We start from the raw sequence: 25,000 nt of genomic DNA, 5'->3' as shown, positions 1-25,000 counted from the left end.
TTGCATTATTATTTTTTTTTTTTGCATTCTTGTTCATGTGTGTCTGTGTTGTAGATGACAGCCACTACCACTTGCTGTCCTGCCTTGACATGAGTCTAATGGCGTGGTTTAATTGTTTGTTTCCCTTTTTATTCATTTCTTCACAAGTTCTGTTAATTGCTACTAAGAAAGGTGGCGCCTTCTTCTTTTACTCCATTTATTCCTTCTCCTTCTCTTCCTCTTCCTTCTCCTCCACTATTCTCTCTAGTCCTCTACACGAAGCCTTATGTCCCCTGGAGAATATTTTCTCTTGCCATTCTAGCTATTTTTGTCTGTGTAATTTCTATTATATTGAGTTTATGTCCAAGTGAATTGTTGTTTTAGCCTCTACGTGATATTTGGGACTTCCATATCAAGTGTTGTTTTAGCCTCTACGTGATATTTGGGACTTCCATATCAAGTGTTGTTTTAGCCTCTACGTGATATTTGGGAGTTCCATATCAAGTGTTGTTTTAGCCTCTACGTGATATTTGGGAGTTCCATATCAATTGTTGTTTTAGCCTCTACGTGATATTTGGGACTTCCATATCAAGTGTTGTTTTAGCCTCTACGTGATATTTGGGAGTTCCATATCAAGTGTTGTTTTAGCCTCTACGTGATATTTGGGACTTCCATATCAAGTGTTGTTTTAGCCTCTACGTGATATTTGGGACTTCCATATCAAGTGTTGTTTTAGCCTCTACGTGATATTTGGGACTTCCATATCAAGTGTTGTTTTAGCCTCTACGTGATATTTGGGACTTCCATATCAAGTGTTGTTTTAGCCTCTACGTGATATTTGGGAGTTCCATATCAAGTGTTGTTTTAGCCTCTACGTGATATTTGGGACTTCCATATCAAGTGTTGTTTTAGCCTCTACGTGATATTTGGGAGTTCCATATCAAGTGTTGTTTTAGCCTCTACGCGATATTTGGGACTTCCATATCAAGTGTTGTTTTAGCCTCTACGTGATATTTGGGACTTCCATATCAAGTGTTGTTTTAGCCTCTACGTGATATTTGGGACTTCCATATCAAGTGTTGTTTTAGCCTCTACGTGATATTTGGGACTTCCATATCAAGTGTTGTTTTAGCCTCTACGTGATATTTGGGACTTCCATATCAAGTGTTGTTTTAGCCTCTACGTGATATTTGGGACTTCCATATCAAGTGTTGTTTTAGCCTCTACGTGATATTTGGGACTTCCATATCAAGTGTTGTTTTAGCCTCTACGTGATATTTGGGAGTTCCATATCAAGTGTTGTTTTAGCCTCTACGTGATATTTGGGACTTCCATATCAAGTGTTGTTTTAGCCTCTACGTGATATTTGGGACTTCCATATCAAGTGTTGTTTTAGCCTCTACGTGATATTTGGGAGTTCCATATCAAGTGTTGTTTTAGCCTCTACGTGATATTTGGGACTTCCATATCAAGTGTTGTTTTAGCCTCTACGTGATATTTGGGACTTCCATATCAAGTGTTGTTTTAGCCTCTACGTGATATTTGGGACTTCCATATCAAGTGTTGTTTTAGCCTCTACGTGATATTTGGGACTTCCATATCAAGTGTTGTTTTAGCCTCTACGTGATATTTGGGACTTCCATATCAAGTGTTGTTTTAGCCTCTACGTGATATTTGGGACTTCCATATCAAGTGTTGTTTTAGCCTCTACGTGATATTTGGGACTTCCATATCAAGTGTTGTTTTAGCCTCTACGTGATATTTGGGACTTCCATATCAAGTGTTTACTCTTATGGATCTTTATACACTTCGCTGATATTTGTTATTTGATAAATACATAATAAGTAAATAAATAAATAAATACATAAGAGGGTCCTGGTAGTGCAGTTCGGTTCGTTCTCGATTCACAATCGAAAATTCCAGGTTCGAATCCCAGGCGGCACGGAAATGGTTGGGCGCGTTTCCTTTCACCTCCTGTGTCTGTTCACCTAGCTGTAAGTAGGTACCCAGGAGTTAGCCTGTTGTGGAGCTGCATCCTGCGGGGGGGGGGGGGGGAAGGGGGGGGTGACCTCGGTATAAGCCTAACATGTACTGTATATATATAACCTGGCTTCCTGTCCCGCCTCCCCCCCCCCTTCCCGACACAATGAATGATTATTATTAGATTTCCAAACTAGGGATCAGTGCAGATTGGTGTGTGTGAGAGAGAGAGAGAGAGAGAGAGAGAGAGAGAGAGAGAGAGAGAGAGAGAGAGAGAGAGAGAGAGAGAGAGAGAGTGAGAGAGAGAGAGAAAGAGAGAGAGAGGGTATTCTTAACCTCGAATCTTCTATGGGACTGGTGTAGGGATTGGGGGGGACTCCACAGCCTGGAGAATCATCAAAACTGTGACTGTCCAATCATCAAGTGAACTAAACCAAAGTGAATTCAGACGTAAATGTCCCGAGATTTGAAGCATGTACCTCTGGAGTCATTGACCCTAAGTAGACCATTAGACCTACAACGGCCCTGATTTTTATTAGAATGATCATTCGGATATCGAAGAATGAGCGGGCATCTAACTAGTTGCAACGGGATGAATGGGGCGTGTGGATTGGGCAGTAAGGTCGTATTACTGTTGCAGAAGTGGATATACGCCAGAGTAATGCGTATCTGCCGCTTTGCTGCATGGAGCGTGGCGTTGGAGATGAAGGAGACGAAAGGCCCTCCACCAGTGTTGTGGGAGGGAGGGAGAGACCCTCCACCAGTGTTGTGGGAGGGAGGGAGAGACCCTCCACCAGTGTTGGGGGAGGGAGGGAGAGACCCTCCACCAGTGTTGGGGGAGGGAGGGAGAGACCCTACCAGTGTTGGGGGAGGGAGGGAGAGACCCTCCACCAGTGTTGAGGGAGGAAGAGACCCTCCAACAGTGTTGGGGGAGGGAAGGAGAGACCCTACCAGTGTTGGGGGAGGGAGGGAGAGACCCTACCAGTGTTGGGGGAGGGAGGGAGAGACCCTCCACCAGTGTTGGGGGAGGGAGGGAGAGACCCTCCACCTGTGTTGGGGGAGGGAGGGAGAGACCCTACCAGTGTTGGGGGAGGGAGGGAGAGACCCTCCACCAGTGTTGGGGGAGGAAGAGACCCTCCACCAGTGTTGAGGGAGGAAGAGACCCTCCACCAGTGTTGGGGGAGAAAGAGACCCCACCAGTGTTGGGGGAGAAAGAGACCCCACCAGTGTTGGGGCAGAGAGGGAGAGACAGAACATACCGGTAATGGCGGGGAAAGAGAAGGAAGAACCACCAAGACAGGATAGCGGAAGAGTCTTAATTTCCTTATTAAACCACTCAATAGCTCGGTCGATTGAGCTTTGGTCTCACACGCATGTGGGGGTCCACGGTTCGAGTCTCCTAGCACCCAGGAAACTAGAATAGGAGGAGAGTTACCAATAAACATACGGGGATCTGTAAAGGGGGAGAGAGAGCTAACTGCCTCGTTCACATCTCTCGGTAATTCTGGCTCTCCTGAAGGGTAGATTGTCAGTTTAAAAGTTCACATCTGACTTGGTCATCATCTACCCGGTGCTGTATGGCGGATGGTGTGTGGAGGTGCTAGGAATTGAGCTTGATTTGATGTTAGGTTTAAGGCCTAACAACCTTTGAATCGTTAATTAGAGTCATGTAATAGTTTACTGACCACTCAAGAATACTTTTGTCCATTACAAAAGTATACTCTCGGGTAGATACACAGAGAAGCGGGGTATACCTCTGTATATATATATATATATATATATATATATATATATATATATATATATATATATATATATATATATATATATATATATATATATATATATATATTCGGCTCATATCTCGTATGATTTTTCCCCAGAAAAAACGAAGTACAATACTTTTATGATAAAAATTTGTAATGAGTCGGAAAGTAAAAATATTTCAAAATATTAATTTGTCTGAAAGGTAAAGGAATAGTTTGTAATTAAAAAAGCGTATTTATAACAAAATATATTTAAATTCAACATCAGAGAAATGAGTACAATATGTAGTGAACTATGCGTTTACCGAGTGATATCTAAACTGGAACATGTTATAAGGTCGATAACCTGAACTTCAATCCATGATAACAATGAAAAATTTCAATAATAATTGACCTCAAATGAAAAGCAAAAGAATTTCCTCTGTGTAATATTAAAATTAGTTAATTATTAAGTGTAAATGTATAATTTTGGCTGGAATAAATCTGTATTTAATAGAATTAAACAAATCTAACATAAATCAAGAGTATTAAAGAAGACTTGCATCTTAATTACTCCTTGGTATTAGAACATTTTTGGCAAATCACCAAAGATTAATTGAGTTTTATTAAGCAGGCGATGAGTCACAATAACGTGGCTGAAGTATGTTGACCAGACCACACACTAGAAGGTGAAGGGACGACGACGTTTCGGTCCGTCCTGGACCATTCTCAAGTCGATTGAGAATGTCGAGTTTTATTAAGTTTAATATAAGGACTTTCTAAACTTCTTAAGTCACTTGTATTAGATGATCTAAGATTAAAAAAAAATAATTGATCTAACATAATTTATTTTTTTATTGTAATTTGTGTTACAAACGCAAGCAATATCTTTTTAATAAAGAAATAAAAAAAAAGATAATAACGGTTGAAAGTTTACTAGTTGGTCAAAAATTTAATCATCTTAAAGATAATAAGAATGACGAAGATATTGATGAAATTTTTTCAGATAGAAAGCTTGTTTAAGAACACGAGTTTATGTTCTAATGTTCTTAAACGATGCCTCAGAATGGGCATCGGTAGTCGGCCTATGGGACTTGAGTAAGTCTATGGGACTTGCGTATGCCGATGGGACTTGAGTAACTCTATAGGACTTGAGTAAACAGGTTTGCATAATGAATTACAATAGCGTGAATTGAAACCAGAACGCAAGTTCGACTGAGTCGCCCAGCTTCAAGGAATTCCGACACGTATAAGTACATATACCTGAGTATATGTAGGTGAGCACACATACACACACACACACACGTGTACAATTTTGACTTCCAAATTGAATTTGTACATTTTTTGACCTGGTGAAATGACAGAAGAAAGACGACGGTTCACCAGAAACACACACACGCAAAAAATACACACACACACACACACACACACACACACACACACACACACACACACACACACACACACATATATATATATATATATATATATATATATATATATATATATATATATGTATATATATATATATATATATATATATATATATATATATATATATATATATATATATATATCGCAGTTAAATGTTTTTATCGTGTAGGTGAGATTCAAGCGTTGAAGCGTTGATGCGTTGATGAGTTGATGAGTTGCTATCTATTATGCAACGCTTCATATCTATCAACGAAAGTGATAGATAGCCAAATAGATGGATAGTGAGGTGGGTTATAAAGGCTGAGACGGGGATTGAGAGAGGGGGGGAGAGAGAGGGATTTAATGGCATATGAAAACAGGTAGAAAAATGGACAAAATAAAATAAAATCAATAAAATGTCAACTCTGTGTATGTTTGTGTGTGTGTGTGGGTCTCGTGGCTGAGTGGACAGCGCTCGGGGGGTCATAGTCGAAATGGCCCGGGTTCGATTCCCGACAAAGGCGGAAACAAATGGGTTGAGTTTCTTTCATTCTGATTAACCTGATCACCTAGCAGTAAATAGGTACCTGGGAGTTAGACAGTTGCTACGGCCTACTTCCTGGGGATGTGTGTTTGTGTGTGTGTGTGTGTGTGTGTGTGTGTGTGTGTGTGTGTGTGTGTGTGTGTGTGTGTGTGTGTGTGTGTTAGAGAGAAATATATGTCGCAAACTTAATAGAGGAAAAATTGATTGGTTAGAAAGGCGGGATCCAAGAGCTAATTGCTCGATTCTGCAGGCACAAATAGCAAATAAATCCACACACACACAAACACACACAAAAGTATTTGTTTGCATGCCTGCCACAGGATATTTCCCCTTCATGACCTCTCAACCTATTGGTGTTTGCTCTCCGCATCTTTTCCTTGACTCTGTGTGTGTGTGTGTGTATACGTTCCATTATGCATGTATTCCCGAATGAATATGCGTATGCATATGTTTGAACGCGCGTGTGGCCACATGCATGAAATTCCGGCCAAATACGAAGCGCCTATTAGAGATGGGACTCGGCCTTGCAAGGGGGGGGAGGGTGCAAGACATTAACAATAGCTAACAGGAGGTAACGAGTTATGTACACGGTTCGGTGTTACCTTGAAGTAACGCTTCAGCGGATGCTGTATATGTTACACCAAACTGTGGTGCGCTGCGGGTTGTACCGTAGCAAGCAAAACACTTCAATTATTGGTTTTGGAAACACTGCAGGTGTTGGGGAGACTTGTTAGGGATATGCCTGATTTTTGGGTTGACGTGTGGTACCTTACCTCTCTGGTTGTGGTGGGTGATTGTCACTCCGGTGAAGGAATTTAATTCTGTTGGTTATTTCATTTGTAATTCACGTTTGCACACATTCATGTTAATATTATTGCTTGCGAGTGTTTGTTTAGGAGTTCGTTGGTGTTTACGCACATACACGCACGCACACGCACGCACCCACACAACGGCCATACCACGTTGAGAACACCGCTACTCGTTCGATCAGCGAAGTTAAGAAACGTTGGGTTTGGTTAGTACATGGATGGGTGACCGCCTGGGAACACCAAATGCTGTTGGCAATAAAGTTTTAGGGGAGGCCTGGTAGCCTGGTGAATAGCGCGCAGGACTCGTAATTCTGTGATGCGGGTTCGATTCCCGCACGAGGCAGAAACAAATGGTCAAAGTTTCTTTCAACCTGAATGCCCCTGTTACCTAGCAGTAAATAGGTACCTGGGATTTAGTCAGCTGTCACGGGATGTTTCCTGGGGTGTGTGGTGTGGAAGAAAAAGTAGTTAGTAAACAGTTGATTGACAGTTGAGAGGTGGGCCGAAAGAGCAAAGCTCAACCCCCGCAAACACAACTAGGTGAATACAACTAGGTGAATACACACACACGGTCTCTCTCTCTCTCTCTCTCTCTCTCTCTCTCTCTCTCTCTCTCTCTCTCTTGATATCTCAGTTTTCAAGAGTTATCCCCCAGCGAGTGTATGTTAGACCTCTGCAATATATTAGAATTGAAATATTTCCTCGACACATTTTCAATACCCAAAAATAACATTCACAATAAACTTCCTCCATAATACATCTCTGTTATCTTACTCTAAAGCAGTATAACATACGACGAGATAACACAATACCCCCAGATTTTCCCCCGATAACTCCTGTGATGTGAGATATAACGACGACTCTACTCCATGGAGTTCCGTGTGTGTGTTGAGCAGCGATGTCGCAGCTTCTCTCTCTCTGTCACCATAAACCTTCACTTTCATTTCCTTAGTGAGAAAGTAAGTTTCTGCAGTGATGGTCCGCGCCATCGAGGACTCTAGTTCCCGCAGGAGGCTTTCCTGGTGGGTCTCGCTCTCTCTCGCTCGATCTCAGTTCGGGGTTCACTTCTGACGGGAAGAAAGTTGGGGGTTGTGGCATGCGACACGCTCTCTCTTGGCATGAGTTGGTGGCAGCTTGTCATGGATAGGTGATAGGGTGTTAGCTTGTCATGGGAAGGTGATAAGGGTGTTAACTGGTCATGGAAAGGTGGTAGGGTGTCAGCTTATCGTGGCTTATTGAGAAGTGCTAAATACTATTAGCATAAGCACTCCACACAACATGGAGGAAATGAAGGAAATAACCTAGAGACAAGTGATGAATTATTTAACTACAGTAGTGATGAATTCGACACTGGCTAAAATATCTAGACCTGTCAGACTGACATAAAGGTTTCTGAAATGATGGTATGAAGCCAACTTTCACAATCTACTTGATCAATATGACCAAATTGCAGAGGCATTAGACACCAAAGAAATTGCAGTAAGCAGTTACGCAGTAACATCACGACCTCCTTATGTCCGGTCGTGATGGTCGAGTGGATTAAGGCGTCCTGTACATACCAGTTGCGTTGCTCATGGCAGTATGGGTTCGAGTCACTTCTGAGGTGTGAGTTTTCAGTTGCATATAGTCCTGAGAACCATTCAGGCTTGTTCGCATATATATATATATATATATATATATATATATATATATATATATATATATATATATATATATATATATATGTATATATATATATATATATATATATATATATATATATATATATATATATATATATATATATATATATATATACTCAAAATGGCTTGGCGCTTTCCCCTGATAATTCTTTCCCTCACTCAGAAACAAGTCGTACTGCTGTTTCATTCTTTTTTCTTCAGTATAGGCAGCTGAACTGTTGACAGTGAGGTATTCAGTGCCTCGTTAGGCTCAGCTGACAGTCAGACAGGCTGACAGCACCAGCAGCTATCACTATCGAAGAAATGTCAGCAGTGAAAGCACACTTCGACACACTCTAAATTGTCTGTCTGTGAGTAATCTTCAGCCAGATCCCATTGGACAGGGTTGTGTCACGGTGCTCTGTCTCTCTCTGACGGGAACGTAAAGACTTTAGTAGACGCGAGGGGTACAGGAACAGGTATATACGTCTTCTCTGTCTCGTCTTAGTTTTGGAAAAAGGTTAAGGGGAAACCCTTAACCTTGAGGTAAGGTTACGGACCATTAGGTAAGGTTAAGGGACATCTGGTATGGTTAAAGGACTTGAATTTAGAGTTCAGAAAACTCTTAAATTCTTATTTAGAGTTCAGAAAACTCTTAAATTCTTATTTAGAGTTCAGAAAACTCTTAAATTCTTATTTAGAGTTCAGAAAACTCTTAAATTCTTATTTAGAGTTTTCCCTCGTTCCTTAGCTCATCTTGCGTCTCACTTTACTATTGTCTTCCCTGAAACGCGACTCGTCCAAAGGTTTACAACCAAGCTTACAATCACTTCTGAGTGAACAGTTAAGAAATCCGTGCCCAATCAACCAACTGCACGGAGAACGAGCGAACGGATTATCACGATTCAAAGTACCCTGGAGGCGACCCATCAGACCACCGTGTACAGCCCATCAGGTGGCTCACGGCTCACCCATCAGGAGATGGGGGAATAATTTCTTGGACTCGGGAACTCTGGCGATTTCTTCCCTCTCTTTCTCTAGTCTTTGATGTGCTAAGGATTCTCTGGCTCAGTGAACGGTTAGGGGTAGGAGGATGGAGTCGATACCCCAGGGTGGGATAGAGATGATATCTTAAGGCCCTCCCCTGGAAACACAAACCGAAACTGTCTCTATTTTCCGCTTGTTACAACTTGTAATAAAGTTGTTACATCTTGGCTTAACGTGTTTATAACGTATTAGAACGTTGTTACAACTTGCTATATTGGTTGTTATAACTGGTTAGGAGGTGTTAAAACTTGTTCGAACGTTGTACCAACGTCGTAGTTTCGGTGTGTGTTTGGCGGGTCAACAGTACCTGAAGGCACTTATCTAAAGGCCCTTAATAGATACTTTACTTATGTGAGGTATCTTAAGCCATGTATGAACGTCCTTAACACTCCTGAAAGGATTACTGGATTACCTGAAATCCTTTAACCTTACCTGAAATCCCTTAACCTTACCCAAAGGCCCTTAACCTTACCACATAGCATTTTAGTATTAAACCTGTATTTTACCTTTCGTCAATAAAGCGAAACAACAGACAGGAAAAGAGATAGCAAGAGACAAAGATAGGCAAGGCAGTTTGCTTTCTTCCCAGGAAGATCAAGACACAATATATGAACATCTGAGACACGAGAACGAGACGGTGAAGAAAGAGAGAGAGAGAGAGACAGAGAGAGAGAGACAGAGAGAGAAAGGCAGAGAGAGAGAGAGAGAGAGAGAGAGAGAGAGAGAGAGAGAGAGAGAGAGACGATAGTAATGACACACACACACATATAATCCGACTGGATATTCTGCACCTTTTTCGAAATAATTATCTTGGAATTTGAGGCAATGGCCACAATGGCATCTTGACAGGTCATCAGAGGAGAGAATGATGGTCAGCTGGTGCCTATTAAGGCGTGTTGGGAGGTGGTGAGGAAGGTCTAGGGAGGGAAGGAGGTAGGTAAGATGTAAAAGGAGGGAAGGAGGGAGAGGGGGAGGAAAGAGGAGGTGGTGAGGGGATAAAAGAGTGTGAGAGATGGATATTAAAGTAGGGAGAGATTGGGAGGTGAGAGAAGACATAACAAGCTAAACTGTAGAGCAAAGAGGATGAGGCTAGAAAAAAGAAGCAGATGGACATGATTCATGAAGAAGGAGAAGGGATAGAAGAAGAGAGGGATGACTGTAAATAGAAAGGAGAAGAGAGGAGGATAATATCGAGAGAAGTAAGACATGGAGAAGAAAGACAGTAACCGCTAACGAGGGCTCACATCAAAGGTCCAGACATTGCAGTCTGGACCTTTGGCTCGTAAAGCTCCCAAGATCATCGTCTGAGTACAGAACACAGACGGGTAGGAGTCGTAAAGACCAGAATAAACTAGGTACAAGAGGCAGAGGAAATTGGAAAATAACTATAGAATAGAAGATGAAAGAAAACGCTTCCTTATTTCTTCCTGTGAGTCTGTGTAACTGAATTATATTAGAACTTAAATTAGGTAACGATGCGAGAGAGAGAGAGAGAGAGAGAGAGAGAGAGAGAGAGAGAGAGAGAGAGAGAGAGAGAGAGAGAGAGACTATGAGTTCATGCTACTTGAGTTCAAGTCTTCAGCATCCTAAGTAGTCTCCTGGATGCTGAAGAAGTGAACCGAAGCCCAAAGTAAGCCACTTACTCAAGTACGATTTTCCTCTTTGTCGGGACCAGGAAACATGTTAGGCTTATTGAGATCCCTTCACCAACAGCTGATCTTCCCCATTATGCACCCCCTTAACAGTCGACTAGACCCAAAGTACCTTATACTTCTAAATGAAGTATAAGGCGGCTTTGAAACACAAATTAATACACAAACAAAAATCCAATCTCACTTAGAAGGTGAAACAGGATTTTGTAATGACAAATCCTGCTCTATACATGCGAGGACCAATTGAGTGAAAGTAGAACATAAATACACAGCAACTTGATACGCAAACAAGGAACAACAAGGCAAGAACGGTTTGCATAAACAAAAGTTGATTCCAACGAGAAAGAAAGGTCCCGGAAGCCACCTCCAGCCATAACTTTAAGGTCAGGTATGACAAAGAATTTGAAGGTTAGTTCAGTGCACATAGAGCGCAACAGGTAGACCAGGACTAGGAGACAACTAAAAAACTAACTTCACTGCAATCTCCGTTTGATAGACCCCCCCTTGTTAGAAAAATACTATTTAGAAAATACCATTTTGCCTTCCCCCATCACCACCACCACTACCTTGAACGACTCTGCTACCACAACCACCACCACAACCACCACCACAACCACCACCAACACACCAAATCACTCCCCCTCTTTAGCATCCGCTGGTCTCAATCCCCCACAGTGCTACAGCACATGGAACAGGCTTCTGTGACAGGCTTTCTCCACAGTGTGTTAAAAGCAGGAGGCAAAGTGGTGTTATCACTTGCCCTGCAGTGTAAAATATTCAGTAATCTCTTGCGACAGACGGCACGCCTTCAGGTCGCTAGCTAGGAACAGGTTATTTTTAATAAAGTGGACTTAAGTCTAAATATATATACACAGATACACACGCAAGGCAGACTGTGGAGTGAGAAGCGGAACGGGAGGAGGAAATGGAGGAATGAGATGGTGAGAGGGAAGGGAAGGGAAGGGAAGGGAAGGGAAGGGAACTATCGGGGGAAAGCACCAAGCCATTACGACTATGTAGCACTTGGAAGGGGTCAGGATAAGGATTTGGGACGGGACGGGGGGGGGAAAGGAATGGTGCCCCAACCTCTTGTGGACGGTCGGGGATTGAACGCCGACCTGCATGAAGCCAGACCGTCGAGAGGGTGACGATAGAGACTCTGTTATGGAAGGGGAAGATGCTGGGAAAATGGATAAAATTAAGTATCTATAGATAAATAAGATCGTAATAAAATGTAATTAAAGGTATCAGAAATATAAAATGTAGATAAAAAAATATAGATAGGCAGGTTCGAGCGATTTGTAGAGGCCGTTGGAAGAGGCAGGAACAGGAACAGGTGGTGAGGGTTGAAGTACAGGGAAGGGGAGAGAGAGAGAGAGGGGAAGGATTTGGGGAGGATTTGGGAGGTGGGTGAGGGTAGGGGGATTGACTGGTTAGTTTATAGGGGGTCTGGAGGTATGAAAAGAACAGAGGAAGCGCACATGACACGTTATTGCCCTGATCCTGTGCCAGGTAAGTCCACTACGGGCTCACCATAGCCCGTGCTACTTGCCCCGCTCCTGTGCCAGGTAAGTCCACTACGGGCTCACCATATCCCGTGTTACTTGCCCCGCTCCTGTGCCAGGTAAGTCCACTACGGGCTCACCATAGCCCGTGCTACTTGCCCCGCTCCTGTGCCAGGTAAGTCCACTACGGGCTCACCATAACCCGTGCTACTTGACCCGCTCCTGTGCCAGGTAAGTCCACTACGGGCTCACCATAACCCGTGCTACTTGTCCCGCTCCTGTGCCAGGTAAGTCCACTACGGGCTCACCATAGCCCGTGCTACATGAAATTTGTTGTTCCCAGTAGCTGATTCTAAACAAAAACAACAAACAACACACATGATTTATGCCATGGACGTACAAAGGACAAACCACATGGCGCTGAAGACCTTAACTGATGTTGAGAACATCTAAAGTGTATTCTTGCGTCAAGAATGTTTAAGAACAGGACGTTCTAAGATTAAACGTTAATCTTAAAATTAAAATCAAAATTAAAATTAAAATTAATTAAAATTAAAATTAAAAGACGTTATAAGATTTGAAAAAACCGCTGTAGTCATGAAGGAGTTCCATCAGAAAGTCCAAGCACTTGGGCTGGATGGTAGAGTGACGGTTTAGCTTCATGCAGGTCGGCGTTCAATCCCCGACCGTCCAAGTGGTTGGACACCATTTCTTCCCTCGGTTCCATCCCAAATTCGTATCCAGACCCCCTTCATAGGGCTATATAGTCGTGCAGACGAGGAGTCACAATAACGTGGCTGAAATGTGTTGACCAGACCACACACTAGAAAGTGAAGGGACGACGACGTTTCGGTCCGTCCTGGACCATTCTCAAGTCGATTGTGAATGGTCCAGGACGGACCGAAACGTCGTCGTCCCTTCACTTTCTAGTGTGTGGTCTAGTCAACATATATAGTCGTAATGGCTTGGCTCTTTTTCCCTTGATAATTCCATCAAAAAGTGAAATGGCACATGCTCAGACCATGCTTCCCTAAGCTCTTCTGTCTTCCAGTACTGTGAGGAGCAGTCCATGCAGCCTTTCTTCTTAGCTCACGCCTCTTAGTTCTGGAACTAGTCTAGTGGCATACTTCTGAACTTTCTCCATCACCTGCTCAGAGACTTGACGTTTTGCCTCCTTAGGACGAAGGCCTAGAGTAGAGTCTGTGATTCTGACTGATTGAAATTGAAATTGAAATAAGTTTATTGGTGATCGTGTTCAAACCTTGTGTACACTGAAGTAGCTTCCAGGAGGAGTTTGGACAATGGGTTATTCTGGCCCATGTATGCTACACATAACTACACATAAAGTATATGTACAGGCGTACATATACTTTATGTGTAATTAGATTGTGATACAGTTATGTTAAGATGTAACTATGTGCTCATATGGGAGCCGGTCGGCCGAGCGGACAACACACTGGACTTGTGATCCTGTGGTCCCGGGTTCGTTCCCGGGCGCCGGCGAGAAACAATGGGCAGAATTTCTTTCACCCCTATGCCCCTGTTACCTAGCAGTAAAATAGGTATCTGGGTGTTAGTTAGCTGTCACGGGCTGCTTCCTGGGGGTGGAGGCCTGGTCGAGGACCGGGCCGCGGGGACACTAAAGCCCGAAATCATCTCAAGATAACCTCAAGATAACCTAACCATCGTACGTATAATGACGTAATGGACAATTATATAATAGAATTTGGTGTTGTTTACTTTATAGAGTCCGAAAAAATAGTTAAAAAACCTAACTTGAAAATTCCTAGGCCTAATATATAGCACGTATATGTACTATATTACATATATATGCTAACTAGTGGGCCCCAGATCGTGTGTATATTAGGCCTAGGATAGATTAGGTTAGGTTTTATTAACAACAAAAGTACAAAATCTTTTGCAGTTTGTCCAAATTCAATAGTACTAAACTATCTGTTTGTACACGACGTTAATATTATGTACAATAGTACACATAGTTAACATAAAAGCTATCCACACAGGAGGGCTAGAAGGACTAGACCCAGGAGCTGAAGCAATTATTCAACAGATAGGTAGGTATAAGCAGGTTTGGGCCACACCTGAAGACTTTGAGGGAGACACACCTCACATCTTAAAATAGGAGAGTTAAAGACACTTGTGTCGGGCATCAGAGATGACAAGAATGTTTAGAGGTGAGATAGAGGACGAGAGAGAGAGAGAGAGAGAGAGAGAGAGAGAGAGAGAGAGAGAGAGAGAGAGAGAGAGAGAGAGAGAGAGAGAGAGAGAAAATGGAAGTCAGACAGACAGAGGAGAGGTGAGGAATTATGTTTTTAGTGGAATGAATTTGAAAGGGAAAAATATGTTAACTTCATGCTTAATTTGAAATGCAAATGACACACACCAACCAGGAGGTTGAGAGTTCTTGCAGCAGACAACTCACGCACGCACTCACGCACACACACACACACACACACACACACACACACACACACACACACACACACACACACACACACACACACACACACACACACACTAAAATTAGGTATGATTGGGAAATGGGACAGGAGTCATTGCTGTAAACAACCGATGGCTGGAAAGGCGGGATCCAAGAGTCAATGCTCGATCCTGCAAGCACAAATAGGTGAGTACACACACACACACACACACACACACACACACACACACACACACACACACACACACACACACTCCAGGAGCACACGCACTAGGGGACACAGGTAGAAATTGAGTGCCCAAATGGCCCATAGAGACATAAGAATTTTTTTTTCACTTACAGAGTAGTAGACAAATGGAATGCATTGGGAAGTGATGTAGTGAAGGCTGACTCCATACACAGTTTCAAGTGTAGATATGATAGAGCCCAATAGGCTCAGGAACCTGTACACCTGTTGATTAACGGTTGAGAGGCGGGACCAAAGAGCCAGAGCTCAACCCCCGCAAGCACAACTAAATGAGTACACACACACATTCGCTCGTTGATGAGTGCTTTTTAATAATATATTCGTAATCGAGGCATTTCGCCTGAAAATACAACAAAATCAACAGTAATTCTGAGTATTGTTGTGCCAGATACCCTCAAGAGATGAGGCGAGCCCAGGAGCTAAATCTCCTCGCAAGCACTGTTAGCGGTGGAACACACGCAGGTCTGTTGACTTCGTTCACAGCTTGGTCTGGGATCAGTCTTTCCTGGTGATTGCCTGTTAAATGAAACTGTTGGTGGCTGTAGCTGCATGGTCCACGTGGCCATCACAGCCTGGTTGATCCGGTAACACCTGCAGGAGCATGTGTTGTCTCATAGCTTCCTCTCTTCCTCCGGCCACATATCTCTCACCATATCTCTCACCATATCTCTCACCATATCTCTCACCATATCTCTCACTCCAGCATGTAATTTCATCGGACAGGTTCAGGGCCTTATCTTCTAGTATTTTAAGTGTAAAATTGTCTCGTGTCCAAAGAAATACAGCTTGAGGGCCTTCAGGCGGTTCCGGTACTTTGCTCCACTAATTCCATGCGGCTGTTATAGGACCTCTTAATCATTTTTAGGTCCGTGAAGAGTGCCATTATTAGTGTGCCATCCGTGAAGAGTGCCATTATTAGTGTGCCATCCGTGAAGAGTGCTATCATTAGTGTGCCTTGAGTGCTCTTATACACAGTGCTACTTTCCCTCAGAGATATTTCCTTCATTGTGCTCTCTGAATCATGTTTTTTTTTTCTCAGAAACAAATCCACAAGGGCCGTGACGAGGGTTCGAATCTACGTCCGAGAGCATCCCAGACACTGCCTTAATCGACTGAGCTACGACATGGAAAATCCTCGTCACGATCCTTGTGGATTTGTTCATTTGATGCATCACGCTATTGTGATTTCTGTGTGTAATTCGGTTGTATTGTTCGTTGTTTTAGATGTAATTGGCTAGTTGGGTTGTTAACACCCTCTCGAGGTCGTTAATGGTGAGGGTGGTTGGTCTGTAATGGTTGTTAACGCTTTGCAATCTCCCTTGTGCTGTGAGGCGGCATTAAACGCAGAAAATGGGAAAAGGCCCAAGTAATATTGCAATAGACAAAAATAGTGCTTGCAAGGCCCAACAAGAACACGAAATAGTGCTTGCAAGGTCCAACAAAAACACGAAATAGTGCTTGCAAGGCCCAACAAAAACACGAAATAGTGCTTGCAAGGTCCAACAAAAACACGAAATAGTGCTTGCAAGGTCCAACAAAAACACGAAATAGTGCTCGCAAGGTCCAACAAAAACACGAAATAGTGCTTGCAAGGTCCAACAAAAACACGAAATAGTGCTTGCAAGGTCCAACAAAAACACGAAATAGTGCTTGCAAGGTCCAACAAAAACACGAAATAGTGCTTGCAAGGCCCAACAAAAACACGAAATAGTGCTTGCAAAGCCCAACAAAAACACGAAATAGTGCTTGCAAAGCCCAACAAAAACACGAAATAGTGCTTGCAAGGTTCAACAAAAACATAAAATAGGACTTACAAGGCCCAACAAAAACATGAAATAGGGCTTGCAAGGCCCAACAAAAACATGAAATAGTGCTTGCAAGGCCCAACAAAAACACGAAATAGTGCTTGCAAGGCCCAACAAAAACACGAAATAGTGCTTGCACGGTGCAGCAGCAACAGCGACAGCAACAAAGCGGTGATTGCAAGGCACAACTGGAGCGAGTGGCAGGGAGTGAAGTGTGCAGGGATAATGGCCAAGGATTAGAGAATTAGAAACTCCAATCTCGCCTCTGGCTCCAGCCCCCCCCCCCCCTTCCCCCCCCCCTTCGACGCTCTTAAAAGCACTTTGCAATCCTTGCAATCCTTGTCTTCTTCTTAGAGTCTACTCATAAGCCCGTGCAACCTCTTGGGTGGCTTAATCTTCATCAATCAACCAATCAACATGTTGACCAGACCACACACTAGAAGTTGAAGGGACGACTTGAGAATGGTCCAGGACGGGCCGAAACGTCCCTTCAACTTCTAGTGTGTGGTGTGGTCAACATACTTCAGCCACGTTATTGTGACTCATCGTCTGCAACCAATCAACTTTCTTGCAACTCCAGAATTGCGTTAATCTGCCACCTTCATCAACTACCAGCGTCTGCAATAGTCATTAAACATCTCTGCAACATTCACTAAGAATGTTCGTTTGCAACATTGATTGACGTTAGTGCAAGCATGTATTAACTAAGACTGCAACGGTCTTTAACGCGTTTGTAACGTCCTTTTTCCGGGCTTGCAACCATGTCGTTATCGTCGTTCGGTTGCAAAATTTAATGAATAATGTTGTTTGCAACATTTGTCACCACTGGTTGTTTGTCATGTACGTTAGGAATGTTGCTTGGAGTATTTATTAATGTTTCCCCACATCCTTTATCAACATCTGACAGAGAGATTGTCAGAGACATATATATATATATATATATATATATATATATATATATATATGAGAGAGAGAGAGAGAGAGAGAGAGAGAGAGAGAGAGAGAGAGAGAGAGAGAGAGAGAGAGAGAGAGAGAGAGAGAGAGAGAGAGAGAGAGAGTGAATGTATTCAAGAAATTACTTGAAAGAAATTATGTAAGTATTCTAGTGCTGTCTTGAGCATCCATAATCTCTCCATGAGCAGCTCCCGAGCTCCGAGCAGGCTCCGAGCTCCGACCAGGTACTGAGCTCCGAGCAGCTCCTGAGCTCCGAGCAGGCTCCGAGCTCCGAGCAGGTACTGAGCTCCGAGCAGCTCCTGAGCTCCGAGCAGGTCTCTCGAGGCCCTGCTCTTGACTATAAAGATGGCGGCTAATTGTATTACTTGGGGTAAGTTTGAGTGAAGGTGTTAAAGAGGCTTGCTGGTGCAGGGGGAGGCAGGGGTCAGGAGGAGGCAGGGGAAGGCAGGGGTCAGGGGAAGAGGGAGGGGGAATGATGTAGCAGGGAGAAGGAGAATGATGATGGTAGGGGAGAAAAAAGAGCAGGAGAAGATAGAGAACAAAAGTTAACTGCTTGAAAGATAGACCAATCAAATTTGGCTCAAGTTACCTACACAGTCTTGGAGGAGGTAGGGAGGGGGGGGACGGTTACGGGTAGATAGCGAAGGGGAGATAGGGAGGAGGAGGAGATAGTGATGGATAGGGAGAAGGCAAGCAGGCAAAGGAGAGTGGAGGAAGGGATATGGAAAGGGTGTGTGTCAAGCCAGAAGAGAAATAAGTATATAAAAAATATTGGTTTAGTAAGGATCCACAAGGTCTTCTCTGAGTACTCTTTATTATCTTCTCCGAGGCTATGGGTCCCTACACTTGCACCAGAGGTGGTACCCCTTCTAGGTTAAAAAAAAAAATGGAATAACTTAATGAGATGTCACACACACTCACACTCACACTCATGCATACTGACACACTCATGACCACACACTCACACACTCTCCCTCACGCTGTCTAGGACTCACTTCAGTCCTAGTTAATTTACAGGCGTTTGAGCGTGGAAACATAATATATATTTTTTTTGCTTCCGCTGGTGCACAGCTTCTGTGCCCCACACAGCACTATCGCAGATGACCCAGATTCTGTCAGATCAGCGAACGGAGTTGAGTGCGGAGATAAAATTACGGATACGCGAGGTGCAGAGGCATTTATGACTCGTTATCCGGCCAGTTCCTTGAGGAAAATGTCGGATGAAGTATTGGACAGATAGAGAGCATGGAGAGAGAAAGAGGAGGTGGGGGGGGGGGTAATGTGTGTGTATATGTGTGTGTGTGTGTTTACTCACCTAGATGTGCTAGGAGGGTCGAGCTAAGCGCCTGGCCCCCGCCTTCCGAACGTTCTTAGAATAATGCAATGACTCATTTCTCATGCTTTTATCATATTTACATTTACAATTTTCAATCGAATTTACTTGAACGACTTCTGCATCCTAATCTGTTTAATTTATTGCCAGCTGTAAGACTGAAAAAGTTCTCCCTGATGTCTCTATGACTGTTTTGCGTCGTGAGAGAGAGAGAGTGAGAGAGAGAGAGAGAGAGAGAGAGAGAGAGAGAGAGAGAGAGAGAGAGAGAGAGAGAGAGAGAGAGAGAGAGAGAGAGAGAGAGACAGACAGACCTCAATTACAAGCCCCATTGTAATTGCTGACCCGAAGTTTCACCAGGATAAGATCAGACAGTTGAGCAGAAACATTCATGTATACGTATACGTATGACCCTATAGCCAAGACTTGTGGGGGAAAATATCACATTCAACCGCGGGTAAAATGCCTGACCAAAAAAGGAACATCCCCGCAACATCCAGGAGAACAGGATAGTCCCATCCGATTTGTACCAAGAAGATACGAATAGTACCATCCTTGTGCCACGTTCTGAGAAGATTATGGCATATTAGATGAAATGAGACGTGCCACTTCAGGATAGACTCACACAAACTTGAGACGGTCCGAGTAACTTTATTCCAAGACGCATCAACTTCCAGGGAACCCCGTAAACAAAAGAAGCGAGGCGCAAGGAACAATGTTGCTGCGCTTTTTTTTGGGGGGGGGGTTGCAAACGCAGTTAGCTTGGCCCCACTTGCCCACTTGACGTGTTAGTGTTGTAGAGGGCCACAGCCTCTAGAGGAAAGAGGGACGACTGTAGAGGGCCACAGCCTCTACAGGAAAGAGGAACGACTGTAGAGGGCCTCAACCTCTAGAGGAAAGAGGACCGTCTATAGAGGGCCACAACCTCTAGAGGAAAGAGGACCGCCTATAGAGGGCACAGCCTCTAGAGGAAAGAGAGACGCCTGCTTCCGTACTCAGTTGTTGGAGATGGTTAGGTTAGGTTAGGTTTTTATAGCGGAGGACTTTAAACTCTTCTTGTTTGGGAGATAAAGTTTAATTCAGGTTGTTGCGTTTTTTTTGTGCGTGTGGTGGAGTGTGGAGGTAATGTTTGTGTGTTTGTCTACGTGTTATGTGTGTGTTTGTTTACATATGTGTGTGTGTTTGTGTTTACATATGTGTGTGTGTGTGTTTACATATGTGTGTGTGTGTGTGTTTACATATGTGTGTGTGTGTGTGTGTGTGTGTGTGTGTGTTTACATATATGTGTGTGTTTACATATGTGTGTGTGTTTGTGTTTACATATGTATGTGTTTGTGTTTACATATGTGTGTGTGTTTGTGTTTACATATGTGTGTGTGTTTGTGTTTACATATGTGTGTGTGTGTGTGTGTGTTTACATATGTGTGTGTGTTTGTGTTTACATATGTGTGTGTGTTTGTGTTTACATATGTGTGTGTGTGTGTGTTTACATATGTGTGTGTGTGTTTGTTTACATATGTGTGTGTGTTTGTGTAACACACACACGTAAACACATACATATAATCAGCACCACATCACTTGAGGAAATCCCGGGTACCTATTTGTTGCTAGGTGAATAGAGGCATTAGGTGAAAAGTTACTGGATGAACAGGTGCATTAGGTGACAGGAAGCGTGGCCGTCATTTCTGTCCTGCCTGTGAATAGAACCCGGGATCCCTGATTGTGATTCGACAACGAAACTAGCTGTATTTGTGTATATGTATATGTGTGTATATAGCCAATCCTAGTGTATGCGGTCCCAGCTTGGAACCCGTACCTTGTCAAGCACAAGGCGAAGCTGGAAAAAATTTAGAGGTATGCCACTAGGCTAGTCCCAGAACTAAGAGGCATGAGTTACGAGGAAAAGCTGAGTAAATTGCACCTAGAAGACAGATGAGCTCGGGGAGACATGATCACCACATACAAAATTCCTAGGGGGGGGGAATTGACAGGGGGGTAAATAAGGATCCCTTGTGCGTATAACGCCCGTGTTAAATAATCCTTATCTAACCTGTTAATTCCCCTGAGAAATTTGTATGTGGTGATCAAGTCTCACCATGTGTGTGTGTGTGTGTATGTGTTTGTGTGTTTGTGTCTGCAAGCAGTAGAGACGTCCGAGTCCTTGTATTTGCCCCCCTCCCCCCCCCCCCCACAACACCCCCCATAACCCCCCACACCCCCACAACCCCTACACCCCCCTCCTACACCCTTGGCTAAACTTTTAACAAAACTTTCCTATAAAAAATACCATTGTCTTATGCGCCCGACGAAAAGGTATGGGAGGGGGGAGGGGGAGACTAAAGAAAATGGGAGAGGTGGAAGGAGGAGAAGGAGGGGGGTAGAAGGAGGGACTTAGGAAGAGAAGAAGGGAGGGAGAAAGAGAACGATAGTAGAAAAAGGGATCTAAGTGTTTCTACACAAGCTTGAGGCCTGTGAGTCTCTATGCCTCCCTCCCAGATCCGTGTGTGTGTCCAGCCCTTCGCAAAGACAGACAGACAAACGCAAACTCATTCGCTCATTAGCAATAAACACACACAAAAAAACACTGGATTTACATAGAAACCCCACTCTCTCACCCTCCCCCCCCCCACCTCTCAATATCCAGCGACCCATTTTCTATGTCGCATCCTAACGTCATGTAATCAATTTTCTTTGACGCGTGAGAGATGGGGGTCAGGTGCGTCGTTTTCTATATTAATCTGCGCATGATTAATGTTCCGACGTCACCCTCTTGATGTGGACATTGCATTGCTCGGAGCGATATTGATGGATCAACTGTGAATGGAGAGGTTGTTGAGTTGAATAATGGTACGGGATGAATATTAGACCTGTGACAGGTAACGCTAATGGATAGAGATACAGATATATATATATATATATATATATATATATATATATATATATATATATATATATATATATATATATATATATATATATATATGTCGTACCTAGTAGCCAGAACGCACTTCTCAGCCTACTATGCAAGGCCCGATTTGCCTAATAAGCCAAGTTTTCATGAATTAATTGTTTTTCGACTACCTAACCTACCTAACCTAACCTAACCTAACTTTTTCAGCTACCTAACCTAACCTAACCTATAAAGATAGGTTAGGTTAGGTTAGGTAGGGTTGGTTAGGTTCGGTCATATATCTACGTTAATTTTAACTCCAAGAACAAAAAATTGACCTCATACATAATGAAATTGGTAGCTTTATCATTTCATAAGAAAAAAATTAGAGAAAATATATTAATTCAGGAAAACTTGGCTTATTAGGCAAATCGGGCCTTGCATAGTAGGCTGAGAAGTGCATTCTGGCTACTAGGTACGACATATATATATATATATATATATATATATATATATATATATATATATATATATATATATATATATATATATATATATATATATATATGTCGTACCTAGTAACCAGAACGCACTTTTTGGCCTACTATGCAAGGCCCGATTTGCCTAATAAACCAAGTTTTCCTGAATTAATATATTTTCTCTAATTTTTTTCTTATGAAATGATAAAGCTACCAATTTCATTATGTATGAGGTAAATTTTTTGTTATTGGAGTTAAAATTAACGTAGATATATGACCGAACCAACCAACCCTACCTAACCTAACCTAACCTATCTTTATAGGTTAGGTTAGGTAGCCGAAAAAGTTAGGTTAGGTTAGGTTAGGTAGGTTAGGTTGTCGAAAAACAATTAATTCATGAAAACTTGGCTTATTAGGCAAATCGGGCCTTGCATAGTAGGCTGAAAAGTGCGTTCTGGCTACTAGGTACGACACATATATATATATATATATATATATATATATATATATATATATATATATATATATATATATATATATATATATATATATATATATATATATATACAACTTTAGAACACTTTCCCACCAGGAGACTCGAACCCTAGCCAGCACAGAAGCCTTCCAGCAACTGGCATAACAGGTACGCCTTAACCCTCTTCACCACCTGCTCAGACCCTTAAAAGAGATGGTAATTTCGGAGTATTTAAATACACCAAAGATCAACACCTCCCAAGAGCACTAGAGCAAGTGAGGGGTCTAGTGCTCTTGGGAGGTGTTGATCTTTGGTGTATTTAAATACTCCGAAATTACCATCTCTTTTAAGGGTCTGAGCAGGTGGTGAAGAGGGTTAAGGCGTACCTGTTATGCCAGTTGCTGGAAGGCTTCTGTGCTGGCTAGGGTTCGAGTCTCCTGGTGGGAAAGTGTTCTAAAGTTGTATACTTCACTCTCGTGTTTAGGAGAGTTGTGCCTTAAATATATATATATATATATTGTCTTTTCTTTTGTTGCAGTCGAAAGAGCTCATATTATTGACAATAATGAAGAGTTATACGTTAATCTTCTTTTTCTCTGTGTAAACTTGAACGTAATCAGATTAATTGATTACAAGTCATTGGAAAGTATATGCAAAAGGTAATTACATCAACAAAGGTAATATTGCTACAAACTTTTGGTAGGAAAATTGAAATCACAAAAAGTCATTTATATGCTTAAATCTATAGGATTTTGGTATTTTTTTCCCTCCCATAATGCACTGCGAGGATGGAGAAATATATATATTTAATATTTTTGTAAATGGCTAAATTTAATGTCAAATTTTGAATTGGATTTTAAAGTGATGTTGTAAATACTTGTTCAGGAATTATGAGTTTATTTGTTATTTATGAGCTATGTGAGGTTAGAGGTTATAGAGTGAGTGACTCTGTTGTTTCTCCAACACCTGAGTCAATAACTGTTGTCTCTCCAACACCTGAGTCAATAACTGTTGTCTCTCCAACACCTGAGTCAATAACTGTTGTCTCTCCAACACCTGAGTCAATAACTGTTGTCTCTCCAACACCTGAGTCAGTGACTATAGTCTCTCCAACAGGCCAACAAGGTTGGCGGTGTTCATGTACAATTTGACATAACTCCAGCAGGTGATGACTTAATATTGACTCATAGTAAACAGTAGGATGGAGAAGATGACTATATGTAACTTTCTAAGGAATTCTGACTCAATTTCTCCTCTACGGTGCGTGGCTGAAATTAGACACGAGAGTCACTCACGTTCTAGGAAACCTCTCTAGGTCACTCATTGGCCAGGGCGTTTAGACGAGAGGAACTCGTCACTCTTAGAAGGAAAGTCGCCGTCCTCAGAGAACCATCCTTCACCACCTGGTGGCCGCAATGTTATTCCGTGGAACGAATGGTTGTAAATAATTTCAGTGTTCCAGAACAGCTGTGTGGAGTGTCATTCCCACTTTGCTTTCCCCTCTTGCCCTCCTGTGGGGTCTCAACTTTCCCCTCTTGCCCCCTGTGGGGTCACAACCTTCCCCCTCTTGTCCCCTGTGGGGTTTCAACCTACATCAGTCTGCTGCAGCTTGTGTGTCTGTGTCTGTGTGTGTCGGCGCTGTTCACTGGTACACTGGTTCTGTCTGCTGGTGATTACGCTCTCACACCGATGTGTGTGTGTGTGTGTGTGTGTGTGTGTGTGTGTGTGTGTGTGTGTGTGTGTGTGTGTACTCACCTAATTGTGCTTGCGGGGGTTGAGCTCTGGCTCTTTGGTCCCGCGTGTGGTCCCGCGTGTGGTCCCGCGTGTTTGGTTGTGTGTGTGTATGTGTGCGTGTGTGTGTGTGTGTGTGTGTGTGTGTGTGTGTGTGTGTGTGTGTGTGTACTCACCTAATTGTGCTTGCGGGGGTTGAGCTCTGGCTCTTTGGTCCCGCGTGTGGTCCCGCGTGTTTGGTTGTGTGTGTGTGTGTGTGTGTGTGTGTGTGTGTGTGTGTGTGTGTGTGTGTGTGT

The 25,000-nt window shown here is 42.9% G+C and overlaps 1 pseudogene; it reads left to right on the top strand.

The window, feature by feature from the left end:
• Nucleotides 1-6,606: 6,606 nt before the first annotated feature.
• Nucleotides 6,607-6,725, top strand: LOC123750092 (5S ribosomal RNA; annotated as a pseudogene).
• The last annotated feature ends 18,275 nt before the right edge of the window (nucleotides 6,726-25,000 follow it).

The sequence above is a fragment of the Procambarus clarkii genome, chromosome 35 (genome assembly GCF_040958095.1).
Source record: "Procambarus clarkii isolate CNS0578487 chromosome 35, FALCON_Pclarkii_2.0, whole genome shotgun sequence".
Lineage (NCBI taxonomy): Eukaryota > Metazoa > Arthropoda > Malacostraca > Decapoda > Cambaridae > Procambarus > Procambarus clarkii.
This window is presented reverse-complemented; position numbering and strand designations above follow the sequence as displayed.